The 5,000-nt window shown below is 42.5% G+C and overlaps 2 non-coding genes and 1 pseudogene across 2 annotated transcripts in view; all 3 read right to left on the bottom strand.

Annotated features, from left to right (window-relative positions):
• LOC149092922 (large subunit ribosomal RNA) overlaps nt 1-1,372 on the bottom strand; it is a 4,168-nt gene extending 2,796 nt beyond the window's left edge. The window contains exon 1 of the ribosomal RNA XR_016200456.1: nt 1-1,372. This exon is cut by the window's left edge and continues 2,796 nt beyond it. This is a non-coding gene — a ribosomal RNA (large subunit ribosomal RNA).
• A 476-nt stretch (nt 1,373-1,848) lies between these two features.
• Nucleotides 1,849-1,998, bottom strand: LOC149092921 (5.8S ribosomal RNA; annotated as a pseudogene).
• Nucleotides 1,999-2,485: 487 nt separating this feature from the next.
• On the bottom strand, nt 2,486-4,655 carry LOC149092920 (small subunit ribosomal RNA). The gene has a single exon (XR_016200349.1). It is a non-coding gene; the product is annotated as a small subunit ribosomal RNA (ribosomal RNA).
• Between the last annotated feature and the right edge of the window lie 345 nt (nt 4,656-5,000).

Here is a 5,000-nt window from a genome sequence, read left to right as displayed (position 1 = left end):
ATCCTGAGGGAAACTTCGGAAGAAACCAGCTACTAGACGGTTCGATTAGTCTTTCGCCCCTAAACCCGGATCTGACGATCGATTTGCACGTCAGAATCGCTACAGACCTCCACCAGAGTTTCCTCTGGCTTCATCTTGTCCGGGCTTAGTTCACCATCTTTCGGGTACTAACATATATACTAGTGCTCCGCGAAAATCTCGGTAAAGTGGATATATCACGGGCTGATATTGCGGTATACTCTTACAAGCATACATCATATCAATTTCTTTCAATTCGCCTTTCAAGCCTAAACAAGACTGATCAGCTTGCATACATGTTAGACTCCTTGGTCCGTGTTTCAAGACGGGTCGGATAGAGTACCGATCTACTGACCACAGAATCACTAGGTTAACGTAAGCTTGCCACTTTTACCAACAAACCACCAAAAGCCAGCCAATCCATGAGTTGTTTCAACACCAGGTGAAGAAACAGACATCATCAACGAAAGACTAGTCGGATTCGTCAGAGCAGATGACAAGCATTGTTGACCCTGCATAAGCAGAGATTCATCTCCAATGTGACTGTGGTAACAGTTGCCAACATTAGCTCACAGGCTAAGTCTAACAACGCAAGGAATATTAGTAGCTGTGAAAACTAAATGCTGATTAGGTGTGTGTTTAGTACACCTTGCTGTTATCACTTGAACAAGAGTTTTGCACTCTCCTTCACATTGGTCGTGGTTTGAGCACGAGAGTTGAGAAAATGCACTCCTCATGCACATATTGCACTCCTCCTATCAATACCAAGATCCAAGGGCAGGCTAAAAGTTACCCCTTAACCTACTGATCTTGGAACGCTGTAAAGCATTCTTAGCACTGAATAGAAAAAGGCAACAATACACAAGAGGAGCTGAGTTCTCCTCTCAGCTACACTTCGTGGTTCTATCCGTTTCTCTACAAGCGGTTTCACGTCCTTTTGAACTCTCTCTTCAAAGTACTTTGCAACTTTCCCTCACGGTACTTGTTTGCTATCGATATTACCATCGTATTTAGTCTTAGGAGGAGTTTACCTCCTAATTTGGATTGCACTCTCAAGCAATCTGACTCTATCCGCGACTAAAGCCAGTAATCGATATTCCATTAACCAAGATCTGCCACCGGCCTAGAACCGTCTCTGGGAAGAGGGCCCTTGTCAGAGGGACTTGCAGATTTAGTTGAAATAATCGTGACTCTAGCCATTACGCAGCACCGCTTTCCACCTTTCAATGGAAAACCTTTGCGCCGGACTCATCCCTTTTCACTCGCCGTTACTCAGGGAATCTCATTTGATTTCTTTTCCTCCGCTGAATTATATGCTTAAATTCGGCGGGTAACCTCACCTGATCTGAGATCAAAAATATTGATTAAGTTGATTAATGTTTATTTGTGTTGTTTGCAAGCAAGCAACGTAAATCTACTTTAATGTTTGCACAAATTTTGCCTTTGCATTACTTCTTAGGTCTGCTTTAACAGAATGAAATAGCTACTATTTGTACGATTTATACAAGTGCAAGAAGATTCATCAGTTAACAGGTTAGTTGATCACCATAGTTATCTGCAATACGACTTTAGCGTCGTCAGATAGGCGACTAACCTTAGAATCTCATGCTAGTATCTATTCATATATACTGCTTGCAGAGATGAAATATGCATTGTACACAAAATTTATCATGTGAAACAAGTAGATTTGAGATTCTCCTTACTAAATTGCAACGAATTGCAATTAAGAAAAGGAATAAAACATCAAGATTCATGCATATAAATATACAATCCTCTCAAAACAATGCATATATGGTAGTATGCAAGTGTTTTGTTGATTATTTTACATCTCAACTCTCAGACAGATGTGACCTCGGAAAAGACCCGAAAGCCGCAATGTGCGTTGGAAGCTCCTTGGCGTGTCCTGCAATTCGCACCGATTATCGTAGCTAGCTACGTTCTTCATCGATTGGTAATTCGAGTGATCCACCGCTTGAAGATGTATCTTTGCCACCGTGGGACTTTTAATAAGTATCCTAAATCTGCATTGAGAGGGTTTGAAAACAATTGTATGCAGTTTATAAAAACCATAGTTGTCTTTACTTAGTTAGGCGAAGAAGTGTAAAACTTCCTTCTTTAAACCTTGCCGTCAGCATAAGCTGAAGACTTGAACAGGTACCAAGTATGTAGCAAGACAGGCTTTTCATTATAAACTACAATTGTTTTGCAAAAGAAATTATGGCTATCGTTAGATAACCCTCACTCTTTGTTGCATTGGATAATGAAAGATGGATGCATGAATGAACGAATGTAATGCAAATTAGAATCATGTTGCAATGGCTAAATGTTTGCAATAAACATTCACAATTGCGACTCTAATGCAAATACAATTCAATTGCATTCACCATATTAGCATCTACAATATCACTATGCAGAGTGTTTGATTGTTTGAAGGTTGTATTTCTCTTATAATAAGAGGGTAATACGTTAATGATCCTTCCGCAGGTTCACCTACGGAAACCTTGTTACGACTTTTACTTCCTCTAAATGATCAAGTTTGAACATCTTTCCAGCACAATCCGACCACTAGTTTCCCAATGGTCTGGATTGACCAGTCCGAAGTCCTCACTAAATCATTCAATCGGTAGTAGCGACGGGCGGTGTGTACAAAGGGCAGGGACGTAATCAACGCAAGCTAATGACTCACGCTTACTGGGAATTCCTCGTTCATGGGCAATAATTACAATGCCCAATCCCCATCACGAAATGGGTTCAAGCGGTTACCCACTCCTTTCGGAGCAGGAAACAGTATGCACGATGACCACTTCAGTGTAGCACGCGTGCGGCCCCGGACATCTAAGGGCATCACAGACCTGTTATTGCTCTGTTTCGTGCGGCTGCGAGCGCCGCTTGTCCCTCTAAGAAGTCCTTACAGTGCTACAGCATCCTTACCCTAGCCAATTCTGTAGGCTAATAGCAGCAGAGCCCTCAACAGCCGAAACCATCAAGAGATACTACCACCCACAGGTTGACTAAGGGGGAGTACTGCAGTGTAAACTGCAAGTCTATTTAGTAGGCTAGAGTCTCGTTCGTTATCGGAATTAACCAGACAAATCACTCCACCAACTAAGAACGGCCATGCACCACCACCCACTGAATCAAGAAAGAGCTCTCAATCTGTCAATCCTCTCAGTGTCCGGGCCGGGTGAGTTTTCCCGTGTTGAGTCAAATTAAGCCGCAAGCTCCACTCCTGGTGGTGCCCTTCCGTCAATTCCTTTAAGTTTCAGCTTTGCAACCATACTTCCCCCGGAACCCAAAAACTTTGGTTTCCCGGAAGCTTCCATTCGAGTCATGAAATTAGTTACTCAGAATGATCGCTGGTTGGCATCGTTTATGGTTAGAACTAGGGCGGTATCTGATCGCCTTCGAACCTCTAACTTTCGTTCTTGATTAATGAAAACATTCTTGGCAAATGCTTTCGCTGTAGTTTGTCTTGCGACGGTCCAAGAATTTCACCTCTAGCGCCGCAATACAAATGCCCCCGTCTGTCCCTCTTAATCATTACCTTGGATTCTTAAGACCAACAAAATAGAACCAAGGTCCTATTCCATTATTCCATGCAAGATCATTCAAGTTAAGGTAGTGGTACGCATCATATAGATGGTTGACCATACCGTTTTTAGGCACCTCTTTCGAGGTTTTGGACGCCTGCTTTGAGCACTCTGATTTTTTCAAGGTAAAAGTCTCGATCGCTTGAATCAACACTCGGTAAAGAGCATTGATAGCAAATATCGAGCAATTTTCTGTCTAAACACTATGAATGTAACCACCAGGAAAGAGGAATGAAGGTTCAAGCAAGCATCCGTAGACACAAGCAAGAAACCTAACATCACCATCTAACCCTTTAATCAGTGGACCCCATAGGTTCGACTGAAATCCAACTACGAGCTTTTTAACCGCAGCAACTTTAATATACGCTATTGGAGCTGGAATTACCGCGGCTGCTGGCACCAGACTTGCCCTCCAATAGATCCTCGTTAAAGGATTTAAATTGTACTCATTCCAATTACGGGGCCTCAATAGAGTCCCGTATTGTTATTTTTCGTCACTACATCCCCGTACTGGGATTGTGTAATTTGCGCGCCTGCTGCCTTCCTTAGATGTGGTAGCCGTTTCTCAGGCTCCCTCTCCGGAATCGAACCCTAATTCCCCGTTACCCGTTACAACCATGGTAGGCGCATAACCTACCATCGACAGTTGATAAGGCAGTTGCTTGAGGGATACATCGTCGGCTCAGAGGCCATACGATTTGCTCAGTTATTCAGAGTCATCACAAGAAATGCAACCGAAGTTGCTAAGATCCCCACTGCTAGTCCTTAGACAGCGACCGAAATCACTGAACAGGGTTCTAGGTGAATAAGAATCATTGGTCTTGTACTAATAAATGCGATCCTTCCGTCAGCAAGCTGAGGTTGGAACACTTGTTCATGTATTAGCTCTAGAATTACCACAGTTATCCATGTAAAAAAGAATATCCGAGGAACCGTAACTGATTTAATGAGCCATTCGCGGTTTCACTTTATAAACAGTATGTACTTAGACATGCATGGCTTAATCTTTGAGACAAGCATATGACTACTGGCAGGATCAACCAGGTAACTTGATGTTTTAGCAAAGTAAAATGCTAAACAAGTTGTTTTTGCAGCTATAAATACGATATCCTCAGCTAACAACCAGCAAGTGGATGCTAACTTTAACGAGGTATCGAGATTTATGTCGTGCATTAAGATAATTCTGCAGAAAGCTCTTTAGAATCCATCTTCTTCCACTAAAATGTGCAAGCACATCTAGCAGGAGTAACCATTGCTGGGTACGTTTGCAAGTCAACTAAACAGCATAGTATTATAACCGCTTGATACCAATTTCTTGGATCAATCTGCGGTCTGCTTTGCACAAGCAGAGCTCAATACTAATACTGCTCACTCTGTTGAGTGACTAGTTTG

This window comes from Tetranychus urticae, unplaced genomic scaffold (genome assembly GCF_039701765.1).
Source record: "Tetranychus urticae isolate SD_2017Ah unplaced genomic scaffold, NJAU_TeUrti_SD_1.0 Scaffold_4, whole genome shotgun sequence".
Lineage (NCBI taxonomy): Eukaryota > Metazoa > Arthropoda > Arachnida > Trombidiformes > Tetranychidae > Tetranychus > Tetranychus urticae.
This window is presented reverse-complemented; position numbering and strand designations above follow the sequence as displayed.